At 37.0% G+C, this 22,917-nt stretch overlaps 1 long non-coding RNA gene across 3 annotated transcripts in view; it reads left to right on the top strand.

Annotated features, from left to right (window-relative positions):
- The window catches only part of LOC123590487, a 400,928-nt gene that overhangs the window by 130,202 nt on the left and 247,809 nt on the right, over window positions 1–22,917 (top strand). The gene's annotated exons all lie outside the window — the stretch shown is intronic.

The following is a 22,917-nucleotide window of genomic DNA, read 5'->3' as shown; positions in this document are numbered from 1 at the left end:
GAATTTATAGGCAGCCATCTCTCAGCTTCAACAGTGATCAAAATTCTGCCATTTTAATTTCACGTGTAGTTCCCAACTCCCGCCTGATTGTTCATTACTATGGGTTGTCTTTTTTTTTTTTTTTTTTTGTTCAGTATATATACACTTAAATTCACAAATGTTGACCACATAATTTTGAAAAATGGATACACTTCTTTAACCCACATCCCATCAAGATATAGAATATTTCTATCATTCCAAAAAGTTCTCATGGTTTTTTCACTTTGTCCTTCCCATGCCCCAGAGGCAATGGTGTTTTTTGTTGTTTTGTATTGTTGTAACATATTTGGGTTTGTTTGTTCTAGAACTTCACGTAAATCAAATTATAAAGTATATGACATTTTACATCCACGTTTTTTTTCATTCAACATATTTCTGTGATATTTCATTTATGATATTGGGCATGAAAATAATTTATTCCTTTTGATGGCTTAGTATTTCTCATTCCACAGAATAAATATCTTTTGTATGTACTTTCTTTTGTTGATGTATATTTGGATCGTTTCCAGTTTCGAGTTATTATGAATAAAGCTGGTATAAATATTCTTCTGCAGCAAACATTCTTTTAATGGACATTTGTTTTCATTTCTATTGGATAAACATCTACAAGTAAAATCTTTGTTTCTAAGATACATATATGTTTATCTTTAAAAAAAACTCTCAAATATTTTCCCCAAGTATTGAATCATTTCCATTTCCCACCAGCCATGTTTGAGAGGACTCTCCGTGTCCTCCCAGTATTTGTAGTTGACAGCCTTTTATTTATTCATTTATTTATTTTTGGGGGACAGCCTTTTAAATGTAGCAATTGTACTGTATGTGTAGTGGTAGCTGATAGACATTTTAACTTTAAAAAAATTTTTTTAATGTTTTTTGTTTATTTTTGAAGGAGAGAGAGACAGAGCATGAGCGGGGGAGGAGCAGAGAGAGAGGGAGACCTAGAATCTGAAGCAGGCTCCAGGCTCTAAGCTGTCAGCACAGAGCCCGATGCGGGGCTTGAACTCACGAACTATGAGATCATGACCTGAGCCAAAGCCGGACGCTTAACCGACTGAGCCACCCAGGTGCCCCTAGACATTTTAACTTTTATCTCCCTGAAACTAATAATACTGAGAACTTTTTCATGTGGGAATTAGAAATTATTTTTTCATATTGTACTGTGTACAACTATATTTTTTTTTCTGCTGTGCTCTAATCATGTCTATATCAGATCTTCCAAATTCCATGTTTTTATTCCACTTTTCCCTGAAGATCTGCTAACTTGTATTTTACACCCTCCTCTTCCATTGGTATAGTCTCTTTAAGCTATTATATCTCTTCTTTGCATTATTTTCCAAGGAGAAATACTTCACTGTCTTCTTAAATGATGACAAACTACTTGGTCTCGATTTTAACAGTATTCCATGAAAGCGATTTTCTCGTGAGTTTAATCTGTTGTTCTGTCACTTTATTTCAATTCTCGTAGCGTATTTTTTATCCATGACTTTTGGGTTATATTTTGGGTATTTAACTTTAAGTTGTGTATTTTCTGTGTCGTTTATTTTGAAGGGCTCATGAGGAGGAACCACATTTCACTTAGACACAGGATTTGGGGTAAAATTTTCTTCACTCTGTTTCTTCTTGAGCCAGTGGGGATGGTAGCTGTGGTATTTTTTGCGTGCACGCACACACACACACACACACACACACACACACACAGAGAAACATGTATATTTATCTTCTCTTTTGCTTCCAGGGAGACAGAATACTTCTTATAATATGGTATATCATTCAGTCTCCCTGTACTTCTTTTTTTAATGTTTATTTATTTATTTTGAGAGAGGGAGAGAGAGAGCAAGTGAGCATGTGCACAAGCCAGGGAAGAGCAGAGAGAGGGAGAGAGAGAGAATCACGAGCAGATCCCCACGTGGGGCTTGATCCCACAGACTGTGAGATTGTGACCTGAGCCAGAACCAACACCTGGAGCCTTAACCGACCAAGTCACCCAGGTGCCCCTTTCTCCCTGTACTTCTTAAAACAAAACTGGAATTATGGGAGGTTGTGGTTTTAAATGTGAATGTCACTTCTGAAGTTGCAAGCAGGTAATGAGACTTTTAGTTCAGAAAGCAGCTCTTGAAAAGTACTCTGATATTTTGAGCTCAATGTCTGTCACACTTCTGTTCCATTGCCACTGTTTTTGAAAACCCCTCACTTACTCCAAAACTTGGGGTTCCAGCTCTCTCCTTGTTTTACTGAAAGTGTGTTTTGTACTGCTGTTTCCTGGTCTCCTATGATTTCCAAGAAAAATAAAGGGAGAATACTAAATCTTAGTTGCCATCTTCAAAGCGGCAGTGGTATTTTTAAACTTTTTTTCACTATGTAAAAATTGGACCTCCTTCTTTCTAGTTATTGTATTTTCCAAAAATTTTAGTTATATTTTCAGAATTTGCTATTTCATGAAATTCAGAAGTCCAAAAACACTGGGTGAGACAATCTATAAGATTCTTCCCAGTTTTCATTTTTTAATTTTTTGGGTGTTGGGCACTATCTGTTTCCCTTCCTACTAGCAGTGGGGGTAGATGAATACAAGCTGCCATTTGTCATAACAAAGATGCTTTCTGGAGGCAGAGCCATGGCTTGGTGAAGAATCCCTTCTGCTTGACTCCTAGAGGCTCAAAGCCCTGGCAGAGCGTATAATCAAGAGACAGTGTTGCTATTGTTTGCCCAGTACAATCCCTGGCAGGCTTTAGTTGTATTTATTTGAAGTAGCAGAATAGAGTTTCTTCACCAGTAGCCACACAAACTGCTGGAGTTGTCAATTCATTCATTCATTAGTTAATTATATATGGGTATTTGGGAAGAGTGAATGAGATTGTGTGTGTGTGTGTGTGTGTGTGTGTGTGTGTGTGTGTGTACATGCTGCTCGTCACTAGGAAGCCACTCTCCCTTTGATATTAGATTTTACAGATTCACATAGAGCATGAGTTATGCATTTTAGCAAATCCAATATTTAAAAAATCAATATTTACATGCATCATTTGACAAAGGGATTTATTTGTGGTTGGCTTCAAATGACAAAATTCCACAGTGCATTTCAAACGAGTTGATTTATTACCACTACCACCTGAAATTTTACTGGAGAAAATGTCAGTATATATCAACTGTGTATTGTGTGGCACATGCACACACACACACACACAAATGTGTGTGTGTGTGTGTGTGTGTGTATATATATATATATGTATGTATATATGTGTGTGTATATATCTATATATATCTATATATATCTATATCTATATATCTATATATCTATATATATCTATATCTATCTATATATCTATATATATATATAGATATATAGATAGATATATATATAGATATAGATATATATGTTCCTGGGTACCTCTGGTACCATGGGATCCCCTCCAGTATTGTGTACAACTATTTGATAGAAGCCAAAACTTGAACCAAGAAGAGCAGTCAGAACAACGGTCAGAACATTGCACTAAAGGACTACCTTCCTTAGCTCTGGAATGGTCTCATCAATGACTGCAGTGAATAAATAATCCAGGAGTATACATTCTTCTTGATAAATGGACAGTGTCATATTAAAAGTTGTTTAAAGAAGAGTAGTACATTTCTGCAACCCTGGAAGATGATGGAAGATCTTAATTTTACTAAACATCCAGAAACTAGATAGTTCTATCTCATCAGACACTGAGATATTTTGCAAGACTGACCCATGGTAAGCAAATCCTGGAAGGATTTTTCTACAAACTTGCCCCCAAATTTGCTAGAACACAACAGGCAATGTACCTTTCCAGAGACCAGAATACTAATATCTGCTTTCCTGGGCAACTCTTTCATGGTACCAGGAGAAAGTCAAGAAAAATAAAATTTTCCTTGCTTAGAACATACTCTGTTCCCAGAACTTTGCACATGTTATTTCATTGAATTATCAAGCTATTAATACAGTGCAGATCAGAAATTCAGTTACTATGTGTTAAAAGGCCTATATTGTCTCTATTTTACTATTGTCTCAAGAGAAACTGAGTTAGTCATCTGAAGATTTGAGGTGAACATAGGAATAGACCAAAATGATCCAGATAATCTTGAAGTATGATTCCACCAAGATGTCTGTAAAATCCTAGTGGCTTCCTTTATGTCTTAAGATGTTGTAATCAACATAATTGTAATTGAATCAGGAGCTTTTAATTTATTAAATCCAAACTTAATACAAAGCCCCTGACATGTCCTGTGTCCTTTTTTCCTTCTGCTACACTCAAGAGGATGTTTTCCTCTTTAAACACTTTTCTATCCTTTGCATACTTTCTCCACTCAAGAATGCCTATGGAGTAAGTCATGATCAACCCGGCATCTCCCCATTCATTTGTGACCCCGAGGACCAGCACATGGCCATTTTAACTTTCACTTTCAGTGGCAAATGGGTGGGTTGATCTTTTCTTTCTCGTTTTACAACACATTAACCCACAGATTCACTCAGGCTTCCCAGATACAATATCAGATTGTTTTGACCAGATATAGGTTTTGTTTTGTTTTGTTTTTAAGCAAAACTTCTCCCTTGTAATCTAAGCCATTTTTTTTTCCCTGTTTAAAATTTTACACCTGTGCAACCATCCCTGATGCCCAAAGGTCGGTCCAAGGTGACCTCCTTCCATCACTGCAAGACTAAGTTCATCCTCCCAAGAACTTGGAATTTGGAATGGAAAGGCAAAAACTCATTCATCTTAATGCCATCTCTCTAGAGAAGATACTTCCATTGCTAAGACTCTTGAATTATATTAGTTTATACCCTCCCAGGGATTTTGCTCAGTATTTGTTTCAATTCCATGGACTATCTAAGCTTGTTTCCTTTCTGTGGTTTAAGTTTGCCATGATCTATTTTAATTACTTGAAAAAAAATTCATCTAAAATAATGTATCCTCTAATTCTTGATATAGTCTCCTATCTTAAAGACCCAAGTTTACAGTTAATCCTAAACCTCAGTTTTGTGATGTGTTTACCCTGGCCCCTACTGTGTGTCAAGGACAGAATGTCCCTCCCAAGGAAAAGAAGCCAGATTTCAAATGGCACCTTTGATGGTGCTGCCTCTTTAATACTGCCCACAGGGGCGCCTAGGTGGCTCAGTCAGTTAAGCATCTGACTTCGGCTCAGGTCGTGATCTCGTGGTCCGTGAGTTCAAGCCCCGTGTCAGGCTCTGCGCTGACAGCTCAGAGCCTGGAGCCTGTTTCAGATTCTGTGTTTCCCTCTCTCTCTGACCCTCCCCCATTCATGCTCTGTCTCTCTCTGTCTCAAAAATAAATAAATGTTAAAAAAATTAAAAAAAAATACTGCCCACAATTGGAAAGGACCTAAGGCCAGAATAGGTTTTATAATCCCTCCCTGCCTCCTCACAGAAAGTTTAGCTCCCCCAGTCTCTGTTAGAGCTTCTACAGGAAGAACAATGGTGAAACCATATTATCACTTTTCATTTCTTTGACAGTTTCATTATATGGCATTAAAGAGGGCCCTGCCTGTGGAGGAAGGTATAAAGATAAAAGAGTAGGGGCAATATTATTCAGTTATTTCCCTTAAAAAATCAGTCACCTTATTATGTGATGTCCAATAGGCAATAACACAGAGGCCTCAAGACACATATTCACCCCAGCCCAGTCAGTAATACCGTTCTAGAGAACGTCACAGCCAGTGACATTTCAACAGCCCATGGTGTTCACATTACATTGGTTTGATAAGCTTCCATTCCACACTGTAACTCCTCCCCTAACTTTTCCATGGACACCCACTGTAAACCTTTGCTCTCACTACCCCTGGCTCTGCTTTCCTCAATGCTGATGCCACTTCCGAGCATTTTCTTTCCTTGTGGAGGTAAAATGGCTTCCAGAAGCTCCTGGTTTATATTCTCAAAGTTTAAGGCAGGCACAAAGAGGCATCAGTGTTTTGACCCAAATTTTGGGCTTCAGGTTTATTGTCCCAAGTACGATTCTATTTGAAGCGTTCACTTTTGCAAATGACACAGAACATGCCCTATGTCAAATTACCTTACCAGGAGTTGGGATTACGGTCAGCTAGTGCAAATCACGTAAACTGAGTGGAGAAAATTGCCATCAGGAGAATAAAAATAGATGCTAAGGAGGCCAAAAGAATAAAATAAAATCCAATCAAGTAAGTGATGGTGGTAGTGGTGGTGGTGGGGTGGATAATTGGAGCAAATTCTTTGTTTTAAGGAAAACAAAATATTATTGATACACTACATTGAAATTCTGAGGGTGGAAGCATTATTCGTCATAGTGGCTTAAGTTGTTTTTATTAACAGTATGCATGTGTGTGTATGTATATATATATAAAACTAATTTTATATATGTGTGTGTTACATGCACATATACATATATGTACGCACATACATTTATGTAAACATAGACACATATAATACCTATGGCTTTTTTACTTGATCAGTTTATCTTCTACTCTATTTCTCTGATGTAAGACTTTTACATTTCACATGCAAGTGGCTAGATTTTAGTCTGTTGTTATAACTCAGATACATCATGTGTTAAATTTTTATTTACCCAGTCTAAGAAATCATCACTGGATATAGCAGCATTTGTATTGTTTAAAAGACCTGTGTTTCAAGTATCTATGAATAAGGTAAGTATTCACATCAGCATGGAGTACATAGAAATAAAAATATAAATATATGTATATATACATTGTATGTATACATACGTGTGTATAGATGCACATACATACATATGCAGATATATATATACATACATATATATATACATATATATATATATGTATATATATGTATCTGCATATGTATTCTGTGTGTGTAGCCAAAGAAATCAAATTATAGGACAATTACTGGGTGGAACTGTTTGGTGTTTCCTTTCCATATGGGAAGTATTTGCACACCATTGCTTGGCTAAATCATCCTCTTAACTCCATCTCTGAACACTTTGTTTACCTGGAGTGAAACAGATGGTTAAGAATCTACCAGACATATCTACATGCTCTAGTTAATTTGCTTCAGTCACTCATTTACTCACATGTCAAGCAATCCTGAGATATTTTTGGGATCACCACCTACAACAAATTAAATCTATTTCAGCTTTTGCGTCACTTGTTCTAAGGAATGAAAAAGCACATTTTCCCCCAGAGACAAGAAAAAATGGTTTCATTTCTTCCCTCCACTTCCTGGAAGAATCCTACTTACTTCTCTTTTCATAAAGCTATAGAGCTATTGGACTGTACTCCCCCACCTTCAAAGCCGATATGCCGATCTCTGTTTTTGCAAGATTTCTTTGAGGAGTCTCTGTGATCCCAGACACAACTAGACATTGCTCACTTCACAGAAGTAGCACTTTCTAGCTCTCCCATGAGCTCAGCTGGCTGCCTGGGAGCCTACACATTAGGAATTTCTTGAGGGTCTAACTGTTCTTCTTCTGGTCAGTACTTACTCCTCAATCGTGAAATCACAGTGCTCAACATTCCTCAAGAAGAGGTTTACATCAAAAGATAAAGAAAGGTGAAACCAACTAGAATCGAAATAAAAATTTGGGAGGGGCGCCTGGGTGGCTTAGTCGGTTAAGAGTCCGGACTTTGGCTTAGGTCATGATCTCGCAGTTTGTGAGTTCGATCCCCGCGTCAGGCTCTGTACTGACAGCTCGAAGACTGGAGCCTCCTTCGGATTCTCTGTCTCCCTTTCTCTCTGTCCTTCTCTCGCTCACACTCTCTCTCTCTCTCTCTCTCTCTCTCTCTGTCTCAAAAGTAAATACACGTTAAAAATTATTTTTAAATAAAAATTTGGGGAAAAAGACCAAAACCAAGTGAGGTTTTGTAATTTTATTGCACATCAAATCTTTTTTAGACTAGTAAATTACCCTTAGAATTTTATTCATTCTAGTTCTCAAAAAAAAAAATTTTTTTTGATAAGGAATAGGATAGTGGCCGGTTTCCTGATGCTGAGCCACATTCACTACTTTGAAGGGAAAGCATGCCAACTGCATAATTTCCCCCCTCTGGAACATAGAGATATAGCCTTCTCATTTTGCTTTCCGCAGCTCAATGAACCAAAAGAGGAAGTGCGAGGCAAACTTTTGTTGAGTCCCATGAGGCTCTCTCAGAATTGATTTAAATTTGCAGGAGATGATATTTTCTTCATCTGAATAGCACTTCCAATTGCAAGCCTTCATTCCTGGCTTGCTGTGTGTCTGTGGGCTCTACTGTTGGCCAGGAAAGTCCTATAACATCAAGTGATATTACTGAAGTAGACCACACTTTTCGTTGAGCACCTGCATGCAAAGAATGTGGCCTTCTGCTCCTACCCGAGCAGAGTCGGTTCTAACACTTTCCTCATTCAGGCTCCCTAAATCCCCACAACTGCAAAAGAACAGCTGGAAATGGGCTGTGGAGATTTGTAGCCATCAGCTGATAAGTCAAATATTTCAAAGTTAAGAAAAGGAATAATCATTTTCATTCCAGATTAATGAATAGAAATGACTTATACATGAACAGAAAGTCACCTGGAATTGAATATCTGGCAAACTCCACCTAAAATTCTTTTGGATTCAGTTTTCCTCACATCTGGTTAGGTTAGAAATTTTGGAATAAGGAAAGAGTGGCGAAGAATTGATAGAATTATCTGGATAAAGTTAGTTGTACATTTTCTTTTCATCACAGAGACAAAAACTCACATTTAATGAAAAATTCATTATTCTAAATATAGGATTTGCTGTATAGGATTCAAATAGTTTATACTTGAATATTTTATATTCAATATTGAATATTTTATTCAAATAGTTTATACTTGAATATTTAATCCTCAAATATAGGATTCAATAGTTTATACTTAAAGTATTTGCATTCTTAATTTTAGCTGAAGAAAAGGGTAAATATATATATATAAAACATATAAAAATATGTTTATACACATAAATATTTGTATTTCATGTATTCTCTATAGAAATACTTTAATGTTCAGATTCAACAATTATTAATGATATTAAGAACTTGCTTTCTGCATGGCACTGTTGGAGGAAGAATATGCATTCTTATCATTGAAAATGATGAGAAATGATATCATATTAGGAACAACAACAACATTTGTGGCTTCTATTATCAGTGCTATCTGTATTGAGTTTTTCACTATTCACAGATACATGAATGTTTAAATTTAGAACAACTTAGAGAACGAAATAGGGTTGGTCCTATTTTTAATTCCAATTTATAGATATGGAAACTAGAGTGATTTGCCCAAAGTTACATGGTTAGGAAGTGGTGGGGTCAAAATGCAAAAATGTATTTTCTAAATTAAAATCATTTTTTTTTCCATGACACCACACAACTGGTCCAATAGCAGTCCAAGGCCAAGGTCATCAAGGGCTTAAAAAGAGTCTTACAGGTGCTATAGCTCTTTAAAAAGAAAAAAAAAAAATCACTGTCCAATGTAATTTTCTATAATTATGGAAATATTCCATATGTTCACTGTACAATACGGTAGCCACTAGCCATGTATGTCTATTGAGCCCTGGCCATATGGCCATGAACCTGAGGACCTGAATTTTTAATTTTAATTTTAGTTAATTTAAATTCAAATGATCACATGCAACACATGGCTTCTATATTAGATAGCACAGCTTAGGAGAGTCACTAAATACTTTTCAGATGAAGATTGTGTGTTAAGATATTAAAATCACCGTGCTAAAATTTTCTCCCAGGAGACACAGAAAACAGTTTGGTTGAGATTATTTATATCAGTCAAGATTTGAATGAGCAAAGCCTCAAACCGGAGGAGTGGCAGTAAAAGTAGAAATAGGAGAAATTATGAAGAAGCAGTTCATAGGACTTGAGTACATTCGGCCCGAGACGCCAGTTTTCCTTCATCAGTGCCTGCGAGACAATGAAATAATTGAAAAAGAAAATAGGTTAATATGTGCAGGCAGCTGGTTTTGAAGGTAAAGACAGTTTGCTCTTTTTAAAGCATCCTCATAGGATACAGGGGATAATTCATTAAATGTCAATGAAAACAGCCTGTGAACTCTAGAGTGCTTTGCAAATGCAAGAGATATTGGATTTGAAGCATCTGGTTGGAACTGACTAGGAAAAGAGATCCTAGTAAAAGTTGGTAACGAGCAGGGCTAACATTAATCCAGACTTTTCAAGTAGAGTGAGTATTTAATTGCATCACTCTTGTCTCTACTCTGAGAGAGTGTGAAGGGGGTGAAAAAAGACAAGGAAAGACAAGAGACCTTACGAGGGAGGGGGCTCAGCTCACAGTCAATGGACTAATGTATGTCAAATCTTAAGGCTGAGGCTCTTGTATTTTTTGTATCACGGTCTTCATCAGTTAGTTTTCAAGTCTGTGACTGAATGGTATTTAGCTTTATTTCCTATGGTTCTCAATTCAGTTAGCACTGGTTGAACAGTGGCTTTGTACTGATAACTGTAGGAAGCACTAGTATAGCTACAGAGTTTAATTGTTCATCCTGGAGAAATCTAGACTTATTGAGGCTTAAGACAGGAGCACATGTCACTGTGCTGTAACAAACAGTACACGGAGGTGTGCATTCCGTTTAAGTTTAAAGAAGGGGGAAGAAATGATAACTCATGAAGGATGTCAGGAATGAATTTATGGGATAATAATCATTTTAAAAGGTGGCATACCAGGGTAGTTAGGGCATGTTCAGACCTAGACAAAGCATCAAAGATACTCCAAATAGTAGGTTAATTGTGAGCCGCATTATTGCAGGGGGACTGTGAAGGGGTTTTGAGGAAACTTATGTCTTTTTTGGAAGTGTAAGCTGGTGATATAACTTGGAGGTCATACTGTGGAGAGTACTGGAGGTTAGGTATATTAGTTCAACAAATATTTGTTGGAAATCTACTAACTACGGGGCATTCTCTTGAATTCTGAAGGAAATCATGGTGAATAAGACAGCTCAACCTGGAGCTTAAATTTTACTGGGAAAGAGATAACAAACACAAAACTATACAAACAATTGATTTTAGTTGCAGCATGTTCTTTTGGGAAAAAAATAAAAATGATATTTAAATACATAACAGAGAAGGTTGGCACCTTCTCAGGAGTCAGAGAAGGCTTTTCTGAGGAAGTAACGTTTGAGCTGAGCCCTGAAAGATGCAAGGCGTTAATTTATGTATGGGCAACGTGTTTTAACCTTGATAGCTTTGAAAGCTTCTATTGGGCCGGATTTTACCTGTTGTAGCCTGAACAAAAGCTTACAACTAGGGTCAAAGTTGTTTTGACTTTGGTGTCTAACTGTGGTAAGTTTTTCCACAGACAAATGGGGTGTCTCTGTAGAGGCAGGGACCTAAAAAAAGCATGGGCTTTATTTAACAAAGCCATTTAGACCACAGCAAAGGCACCCGGACCTGTCAGAAGCGCTCAGGCAGTGAAGGGACATACAGGAGGCTCAGAAAAGGGCAGGGGACCTTCTAGATAGTGTCAGAGGACTCCAGCTAAGCAGATCCTGGCAAACCACTGACTGCTCTTTATCAGTCATGAGCACTGACTATACAGTCACCGTGTGACCTGGCATTTCAGGCTACACTGAGATATGCAGAGGTGCTAGCTAGTCTCAACCCATTTCCTCTTCTAGGTTCTGGGTTCAACTAGATCTCATTTTCCAGTTTCTCTTGCAATTAACTATGTGCAGGTGATTAAGTTTTGGTCAATAGAACGTAAGTGGAAATGACTGTAGGACACTTACAGGCTCGGCTCATGTAACCCTTTGTGTCATCCTCTCTTCCTTATTCCCCTCCTTCAGCTTAGTCCAGTGAACAAGATGACTGTGGGAGATGATGAGACTAAAGAAGAAAATTAAAATCAAGAGGTAACACACTTGTGGATCTTGGCTCCTCAGAAAAAGTAAATGCTTAGGATTTAATGTGCCCTCTTGCTGGTAGATTTTTTTTCCAGTTGACATTAAGAGTTTCTTGTTTTCATTACGGATTATAGGTTGATTAGACTGACTGGCATCTTAATGAAGTTGAACACAGGTAGAATGTCTCCATCTATTCTTTATTTCACTCAAAGACTAAAGAGTTTATGTTTTCATTCAAAGAGTTTATGCTTTTTTTTTTCAATATTGCGGAGTGCTGGATTTATAATTTTGCTTAGGAACAAAGCTGTCCTGAGAGCTGGAGATTGTATTGTGAGGCCCAGGCTACAATAATATTAAATGTCTGGACTCCATTACTATGAAGCAATAAAAAATATTAAAACTACAGTAGGATACCACTACATGGATAAAAATGGATAAAATGAAAGACTGTCACATGTTGTCAGGGAGGTAGAGCAACCAGAACTCTCAAGTATTGCCATGGGAGTATAAAATGACACAACTCTCTTTGAAAATTGTTTGGGACTATGTATCCTTCTATCCTGTGGCCTACAAATTCCACTCCTAGGTGTTTATCCAAGAAAAAGAGAGATTATGTTCACAAAAATATTGGTACACTAACGTGCTTAGTGATTCGATACATAGCATTGAAAAAATTGGAAACAGCTCAAGTATCCCTTATTGAGAGAATGGATTATTTTTTAGCTGTGGCATATTCCTACAGTAGAATACCATTGGTCAATAAAAAGGACTTGACTATTGATACTCATAGCAACAAAGATAAATTGCAAAAATAGCATGAGTGAGAGAAGCCAGACACTAAAGGTTACGTATTTGTGATCAGGTGAAATTGATGTATGCTAAGAGAAATCAGAATGACTGCTTCTTGAGGGACAGGAATTTACTGGGAAGTGGCACAAGGGAACCTCCTGGACTGAGAAAAAAGTACTTTTTATTTTTTTTTAATGTTTATTTGTTTTTTTTTTTTTTAATTTTTTTTTTCAACGTTTATTTATTTTTGGGACAGAGAGAAACAGAGCATGAAAGGGGGAGGGGCAGACAGAGAGGGAGACACAGAATCGGAAACAGGCTCCAGGCTCTGAGCCATCAGCCCAGAGCCTGACGCGGGGCTCGAACTCACAGACCGCGAGATCGTGACCTGGCTGAAGTCGGACGCCTAACCGACTGCGCCACCCAGGCGCCCCTATGTTTATTTGTTTTTAAGAGAGAGAGAGACAGAGAGTGAGTGGGGGAGGGGCAAGGAGAGAGGGAGACAGAGAATCCGAAGCAGGCCCCAGGCTCAGAGCTGTCAGCACAGAGCCCAACACGGGGTTCAAACCCACAAACCGTGAATCATGACCTGAGCCGAAGTCGGACGCTTGACCGACTGAGCCACCCAGGCACCCCAGAGAAGCTGGACTTTTAATAAAGGTAAAGTATGTATATTTGTTAAAACGAATTGAACTGCATATTTAAGATCTGTATATTTCCCTATTTGTAAATTATGCCTCAATAAAAACATAAAAATAAAAATTTAAAACCTACTTAAATTGGGGCACTTGGGTGGCTCAGTCGGTTAAGTGTCCTACTCTTTATTTTGGCTCAGGTCAATGATCTTATGGTTCATGGGATCAGCTCTGAATTGGGCTCTGTGATAACAGCATGGAGCCTCATTGGGATTCTCTCTGCCTCTCTGTCTCTGTCTCTCTCTCTCTCTCTCTCTCAATAAATAAACATTAAAAGAAATATTTAAAAATGAGGCATAAAATTCTGAAATTTAAAAGAACTATAACTATTTCTATGGGGTGCCTGGGTGGCTCAGTTGGTTAAACATCTGACTTCACCTCAGGTCATGATCTTGCAGTTGGTAGGTTTGAGCCCCACATGGGGTCTGTGTTGACAGCCAGGAGACCGGAGTCTGTTTGGAATTCTGTGTCTCCCTCTCTCTTTGCACCTCCCGCACTCACACTCTCTCTCTCAAAATAACTAAACACTAAAAAAAAAAAAAAAAAAAAAAGAACTATAACCATTTCTAGCAAATGATAGCCAAAGCTTGAACTGCTAAAGGAGCCTCAGCTCTGCCCAGGAATAGAGAACTTCTCTGGCCACGGTGGAGATTAGGAAAGGCTGATAATGAATATTTGACTCTTCTTTCTGTGAACTTGTAATTCACATGGAACTTTATTTTGAATTCATGCCATTGATTGTTAGAATTCAGCTTGAAAGTTTATTTAATCTTAATGCCAAGAAGCCTATATTCACTTTTGGCACATCTATATATTATTGTGATTAGTTTTTTTTTTTAAACTGGGAGATATTTATACTTTTCATTATATGAGTATCCGGATGCTATCTTTCTATCTGTTGAAGAACTGATATGCTGTGTTGGACAGTATGGCTGGACACAGTCTGAGATGAAAGAAAGAATAGGGGGCAGAATTTCTGCCATATGTACAGAGCCTTCTGATCAGGCTTTACTCTGCCTGCAGAAGTCCCAGGAGGGCACTCCGCATGTAGACTTCCATGGTCTACAACTGAGTAGCATAGGATTATTTTAAGCTAAAGGCACTTGAAAAACAGCAGGTGTAAGAAGGGTGCTCTGACTTTTCCTTTTCCTCCTGAAAGCAGGAGATAAAATTCCCATGTGAAAGATGCTCTCCCTATACCACAAGGGGAGAGACTTTCTTATCACCAGAGACGAGGCATCAGGACTACGAGAATTCTGTGCAAACAGAGCATGTTAAAATAAATCTTATCTTCCCTTAGTCTTCTTATATGATTTAGTTAATTGTCTACAATTACCTCTCTTTGATCAACATAGTGTATAAGCATTCAGGTCTTCATTTTCCTAGGAGTGCTCCCTGTACATATAAAATCTGTATGTTTTACTCCTTTTAAACTGTCTTATGTAAATGTAATTACCAGGCTCGGAGGAGATCCAAAGAGGGTAAAGTTTGCCTCCCTATGTGGGCAAGGAACTATGAGGTTCAGCTAGTGAGTCCATTGGGTTCTCATGTAAAGTTTCATCCTGCTTCTTAGCCTTTAGAAATAAAATAGTCATTTTTTTCTTCATCAAGATTGTGTGCTGCTGTTTTGAGCGCCTAGTCCTTAGCTGGTATTGAACAACATATTTGTGGAATAAATGGTCTTTTTTCTCATCACAATCTTGGGTAGATATTTTCAGCATTCATATTTTACAGCTAAAGAAACAAAACAGTTGTCCAGGATCACCAAGTTAAGTGAATACCAGAGACAGACTCCTAATAATTGGTACTATGCTGTGTTCAATGGTAGAGAGACACTCAAATTTCACTTCCCCCACCTCCTTCATATCTTTGTTCAAATGCCTCTTTCTCAATAAAGCTAATCCTAACCACGCCATTCAAAGCTACACTTCCTCCTCTGACCATTCGCTTGTTCTGTTATTCGTCATAGCACATATTCCCTTCTGTTATAGAATTAAGTTAGTTGTGTTTTTAGTTCACTGTTGATTCAGAATCTGAGCTAGAGTAGAGATATACATATTTTTTTCTGCCTTGTTCTTGGGTATATTCCAGATGCTTTCAAGAGTGACTGGCATTAAATAGATGTTTAAAAATTATTTGTTGAATGAATTAAAAGTTACAACTCTTTGGAAGAGAATAAGACACACTTGCTAGTCACAGAGTTTGAATTTTAGAAAATAAGTAACTCTTGCTTTTTTTCCCCCCACTTTTCAAAATCCCTGAATCCAGTCGATGGGTAAAAAATTAATGGTACTACTACTTTATTGTAAGGTATTCAGTACACTGAGCTATTTGGCAGAAAATGACTCTGAAACATAATATATGTTAACATATGTAAAGTGGATGGTGACTGATTTTCAAAACATTATTCATACATGTGTGACTTTAATTAGGAAGCTATAACAGATACATTATGAATTTTCATGAAGAAAAAAGCCAGCATCTGGACAGGAGATTCTACACAAAGAGAAAGCTGAGCTTCTTCCTCCTTTTCCAGAACACGAGAAACCTAAATTTCCTTCATTAGAATTTCCTCAGAAGTAGTAAAATAAAACCCTACACCATAAGTCAATAAGCTTTCACCATCAGTTTTTACACTGGTGATTCAAAGCTTAGAAATAAGGTCCACAATTCCATAGTTTTTTTCATTTTCTCACATGAAAACATGAAAATATTTCAATAAATCCCTAAGTTCTTGTTTTGTACATGTATTTTTTAAATATATGCATTTGTACAAGTAGATTTATCTTAGATGTTTATCTTTTGTTTAATCTTTTTAAAATATCTTGTTATTTATTGTTGAGGGAGAGAGAGAAATAGAGAGAGAGAGAGACAGACAGACAGAGTGTGCATGGGGGAGGGACAGAGAGAGGGGAGACACAGAATCCAAAGCAGCTGCAGGCTCTTAGCCATCAGCATAGAGCCTGACACAGAGCTCAAACCCACGAACCATGAGATCATGACCTGAGCCGAAGTCGGACACTCAATCGACTTGAGCCACCCAGGCGCCCCTGGTTGTTTATGTTTTTAATAAAGTATTATCAACTTTAAACTCTTCCAGAATTAAGTTCTTTAACATTATCAAAAAAGCACTACTTCAAGAAATATTTGTCTCCAAAATTCATGGAAATACTTGAAAAGATCATAATTCTATATTAAACCCTCATGCAAAATTTTCTTCTACATATTTACCATCTTGAGAAAGCGTATGAAAACAGTAACTGTTTTTAATTCAATAAAATATCCACTTGGTTCTTAGAATACTTATATCTTACATAATATAATAATGATTTAATGTCTTGTAATTGTTTCTTTAATTTATCATCTCCCGAAGAATGTTGAAATCTCCTAGAAGCCAACAGAGTACTGAAACAATTTATTCTTACTCTCTTCCATTATTAAACATAAAATAGGCATGAAAAAATTTGGGGTTGGTTAAACAATTGGAAATTAATTTGAATACAATCCATTCAATGCAAATAACTACACATGCTTATATAAAATATGAGTCATTATTCTTTAAGGCAAGTCAATAAATAATTGCTCCAAGAAATCAAAATTTGGTATATATTAAGTAATTCAGCCTTACTTCTTTGTAAAATTACTGATGACTATCTATGACTTTGATCATTCAAAGTCATATATATATATACACATATATGTATATCCAGTTATTGGCTATGCACTGTCAGATACTTTAGCACATATTGTCTTTTTTTTTTTTCTTAAAGCATTTCTTAAAAACATCACTGTCTTCACATTATTGATGAGAAAGCTGAGGCTTAGAGAAGTATAACTAATTGTTTAAGATCTTACTGGCAGTAAAAACCAGAGCTGGTATTTAAATGCAAATCTTTAGAATAAATGCAATTAACTTTCCCAAAGTAACATAGATGGTTCATTACATACATATTTTCTGCCCATTATTACTGGTGTGTATTAAGCAGGTATGTAGCATACTAGTGCACATTGTAGAAGATGGAGAGTAACTAGGTTTATCATAGGGATCATTACATAGTGTATAAAAATTCTGAATCGCTATGATGTACATCTGAAACTAATGGGATATTTTGTGTCAATCAATTATATACCTGTATTAAAAAGCAAAGAATAGCCTCTAAGCATAGGTCAGCACCACTAAATGGATACACACTAATGCACATATCATTATAGGACTGTTTTTTTTTTATTTGACATTATGTATATACACCCAGTAAAAGAGAGTTGCTTTTGGCCCTTTCCAAAGTGGCTTCTACTTGGAACAGAAAAATGGTGATTATTTTTGTGCCAAGAAGGGTCAAATAATCTTTATTCATCATCTGTTTCTTTGGATTTACTTTTAATGCTTTTCCTCTCTTGCACTATAGATTAGCAACATTAGTATTTAGTGCTTAGCAATATAAAAATATGTGATAGTCTAAGTTCAACTCTATACTATTTAGGTTATTTAATATTTGTTGTTAGGCATATGATAGGAATTCAAATATTTACTTTACTGAGCAAAGACCGTGCCACTATTTTCTTTGGAATTAAGACCACTAAGTCAGTTGATGGGCTCCATCCAAACCACTGGGAATTACAATGCTGATTTCATATGAATTCCATCTAGACTGTTCAAGTATATGTCCATTTTGGCTTTTTGGCACCTCTGACTTTATTGTATCTTCAGGAATTAGGAAAATCAAGTTGAACACTCAGTTTAATATATTCAACCCATAAGTAGCCTCTACAATAGATGCCAAAGCCTAAAAATTCATAAACCCCTCCATACAAAACAGGATTTATGACAGAATCTGTGTTACTTGTTACAAATTACAATGGAAAATTCTCTCTGCTGGGTTTGCTTTTTTCATGACCATAAAGACTACTAACATAGGGATACATCTTTTTGGTTAGGCTTGTAGTCTTTGATTCATCATCTTCAATTTTGAGAAAGCAAGCCCCAAGAAGGGGTCTGGTTTATATCACTGGAATAAGACAATGGCTCTAATCTGCAATCTTCTGTTTTGTTACAACTCTTTGAAGACCAATTTCAATTTTAACTTGTCTGCTTTCCCTTCTCTCTCAGTACAAAGCCGGTTTGATTATGGGAGGAGTGGAGGTAATGGTGGTGGAGGTTGCGGCGGTAACGATGTGTGTGGTGTGTGTGTGTGTGTCTGTGTGTGCACGCGCGTGTGTGTGTAGGAGGTACGGTGGCTGGGGAGAATGGGAGGCAGCATACAAGGGCTTTATTGTCAATCTGCTTATAAACCTAACAGATTTTTTAGCTGAAATTTTGCCAATGTTAATTGTACATGCAGAATTCACACTGGGAAAATCTCCTTGGGAAAAAAAAAAAAAAAAAAAAAAGATGAAGTGCACAGCCGGCCTGTTATGTAAGATGTTTATTTTCATCCAATTCAACCCACCATAGGCAGAACAGAAAATAGGCCAGCGCTTCTGACCGGTGACATCACCTCATCATCAGGAGAAAGCAGGAAAGGCTGATCACCATATTGTTAGCAAAGAGGATAATTTTCTTCCACGATTGTTTCTCTTGTGGAAACCTTGATTTCTAGAGATAGTGATCTCATCTCCCTTTGATGTTTATTTCTTGAGATTCTGTAATAACAGTGAAGCTACCTGAATTTCAGTCCTTGCACAATGCACATAAACACTTATTTCAGTGCTTTTCCTCCGGATCTCCAAACTTTACAAGATTGGATCATTTTTAGCAGAACATTGATTATCCTAAGGAGATTGTGGGGTGAGGAAGGATAATCATCTTGATATTTCATTTTGTGCAGTATTTTATGTAGCACTGGATAATTTGCTTTGCAGAATGCTTCCTTTACTTAGATTGTTTCACTTGTGTCTTTAAGTAAATGAGCATCGTATTTATTTCATGAATACTAAGAACTAATTGCACATTTTTTTAACAAAAGTGTTTTTACAGGCTCATCATCTCTTTTAGAATATAGATATTGTTGCAATTGATAAAGAGTGAAGTAGGTGAAATTGTGTGTGAGCATAGTTACTTTCTATTCAAAATTAAAGGGAAACTAAAAACACGATCCTTTGTATTTTAGAGGTTGACTCAGCTATACTTAAAAAATATATCACAATAAAACTACCCACTCTGGTTTTGCTTATGACAGCTTTGGAAAAATGTCTTTTCTCTGTTAAGGGGCAATCTTCAAGATCACTCTACAACCACTTTTTAATACTCTGTTCACCTATTCTTGTTTCATTCTCCCTCTAGAGGAAATTAGTGGGTATTGCCTACAAACTTAAAAATTGATGATACCAGCAGGTCTAATTGAAATACAATCATGAGAATAATTCCTTGACTTCATTTATATTCAGCTTAACTTGGTCCTATGGTCCTAGAAGCCATTACCTGAAGCATCTATAATTTTTCAACGTCTGTTTCTTTAAGCTAGAATGTCAGTATGTTAAGGAGTTTATCATTATTATTACTATTTTTTCTTTTGAAGAGCAAAACCAGAATTTTCCTGCAAAAGAGTAATTTTATTAGAAAAGGTGGATGTACCAAAGGTTAGAATTTCATTGTCTAATGCAATGAGCCGTGTGCACAACAGTCTGATTCTCGTGTTCTGGAATTCGCTTTACATCTGTTATGTGGTCTTGGAGAAACTAGATGCGATTTAATGTTGTATAAATTGGCAGTAGTGATAAATAAGTGGCCAAGTAACCTGCAGATTCGAGAGTCAAATACTAGGGATAGCACAAAAATATCCATAAACATTTAGCCTGAAAAGGAGTATAGGACATGGCTCTCTTCTTTGCTTTCTAGAGACAAGAATGGCTTGATCTGCGGAAGTCTGTTTTCTCTATCCATAAAATGGAAATGATTATATCTAACTCCAGGGCACGGGATCAAATATATATACATACAGTACCTAGTATGTGAGTGATTCAAAGTAAATTATTTTTCTCTTCCAATTTTTTGTAAGAAAAATTCTCTGGGGGCTCCTGGGTGGCTCAGTTGGCTAAGTGTCTGACTTCAGCTCAAGTCGTGATCTCACAGTTCATGAGTTTGAGCCCCGCGTTGGGCTCTGTGCTGACAGCTCAGAGCCTGGAGCCTGCTTCATATCCTCTGTCTCCTTCTCTCTTTGACCCTCTCCCACTCACACTCTGTCTCTCTCACTCTCAAAAATAAATAAGAATAAAAAATTTTTAGTTAAAAAAATAAATAGACATTAAAAATAATACAAGTTGTCTGGCTCGGGATGAAAAACAAAAGCTTAAAAATTCACAAACCTTTAGAGGAGATTCTCCCCCATTTTTTATATACCCTATTCCATTCTCTTACTTTAAATTTCAGAGTCAAGGAATGATTTTGTCTTCGAAATGTGTTGCTATACTCTTGCAGAAATGCCAGTCGTGGGAGGGCAGTCTGAAGAGACAGAAATCTGTGATGTCGGTGGCTCAGTATGGGGCTGTGTTTGTGGCGGGATGTGGAAGGAAAGGAGGGACAGGTACTTCTTTATGTTTTGACCTAGAAAGAAGTTCAGCAGCGAAAGTTTAAAAAAGCAAGATACAGTAGAGTATGATTATGTATATTATATTTGCATTTCAAAAGCCTAGAAAATGATTTATGAATCCATTTGCAGGAAGGTGGGATTATGCAAAACTTTGGGAAACTTTTCCTTTCTCTGTAATGTTTGCATGAAAATATTTCAATAGATGATACACATGTAAATTTTCATAAGGAGAAAGGAAAGTTTTCTCCCATTTCTGAACTCCATTTGGTATTAGTCTTCCTCCCCCCCCCCCCAAAAATCACTGTCAACAGTTTATTTTATAATCTTAAGATTTTTTTTATGCGTGATACCTACATAAGCATATATGTGCACACACATATGTACATAATTGATTCTTGTTATTCATAGTAGTTGTGTTCCAAAGAGTCTCTGTGAACATAGCAACTCCCGCATCATTATTACTCCTCAGTGGATTACAGGGTTAAGTCCCTGTGAGCCTCTGGTCACAACATTGTCACAAACTGGTCAATATATAACTTTGTCTTATATGTGTTTCTGGTTAAAGATAGCTTATTTATCAGTCATTAACATCTATCTAACAGCCAGCAGTGCCATCACTCATGCCTGAGCAAAGCTTATCTAACACTTATTTTCTCTGAGGCACATCACAGCCTTCTTGTGCTTAGGAACACTAGACAGCACCTCAGCGCTATGCCTGGGCCATTTTAAACAGCAAAGTCACCAATAAAAAGCACACAAATGAGAAAAAATGGGCACTAAGCACACCGTAATAAGGACACTTACTCACCGTTCACATAGGAACAAAAACAAGAAGGCACAGTGCCACATTGTTTGACCTAGGAAGTTTTGTGAATATTGATTTTGAGGTTATAAATAAATTTTAGCAAGTAAACAAATCCATGAATAATGAGGATTGATTGTGTGTGTGTGTGTGTGTGTGCGTATTCTTTGTTACACATTAGCTATATATTATATACACTATTCTGAACATTGCTTTATGGTATTTCTTCGTGTTTAATAATACAAACTCTGAAGTGAGATGCTTTAGGATCAAATCCTGACATTACCTTTTATTAGCTTGTGACCTTGAGCAGGTTACTAACCTTTATGTGCTCCTCATCTTAGCTCTAATACAGGAATTCTAAGAGTACCTACTCAAGGGGATCGTCTTGAGGACCAAATACGTTAATATACAAAAAGCACTTAGGACATACCCACTGTCATTTTAAAGTATACTTCAGGGATTATTCCTTATTGGCCCAGCTAGCATGTCCTCATTCTTTTTTAAAAACAAAATAGTAGGGCGCCTGGGTGGCGCAGTCGGTTAAGCGTCCGACTTCAGCCAGGTCACGATCTCGCGGTCCGTGAGTTCGAGCCCCGCGTCAGGCTCTGGGCTGATGGCTCAGAGCCTGGAGCCTGTTTCCGATTCTGTGTCTCCCTCTCTCTCTGCCCCTCCCCTGTTCATGCTCTGTCTCTCTCTGTCCCAAAAAAAATAAATAAACGTTGGAAAAAAAAATTTTTTAAAAACAAAATAGTGTTACATTGTTATGACTACATCATCATTTTTTAACCTCCTGCCCACAGAGTACATTTAGATAAGTTCTCTTTTGCCTCAATAAGAACTCTGGAATGCACACATTTCCATTTGCACATGTGGAGATCTATCTCGAGGCAAGAGTTGTGAATTTTTAATTTTGATGTCTATTACCGCATTTCTCTCTAGGATTTGTTATAATATTCATGAATAATCAGGGAGAAAAGGCTGTTTGCTTTCAATAAAGAGAGAAAAAAGAATGACTCTTAGATTTTACCTCAGATTCAAAGATTTTTTGTCCCCTTTGTCAAGCTGACTGAGTGATTCCTTAATTATTTGCCATGCCAATGTAAATAAGAAGAATAAGAACATTTTTGCCACCCCGTGTTTTAGATTTACAAAGCATCAGAAGGATTGCACACATTTTGCAGACTTTATGAGAATTCTCTCTAAGCCCACCACTGCAGGAT

The sequence above is a fragment of the Leopardus geoffroyi genome, chromosome B4, assembly GCF_018350155.1.
Source record: "Leopardus geoffroyi isolate Oge1 chromosome B4, O.geoffroyi_Oge1_pat1.0, whole genome shotgun sequence".
In the NCBI taxonomy this organism is placed as follows: domain Eukaryota; kingdom Metazoa; phylum Chordata; class Mammalia; order Carnivora; family Felidae; genus Leopardus; species Leopardus geoffroyi.
This window is presented reverse-complemented; position numbering and strand designations above follow the sequence as displayed.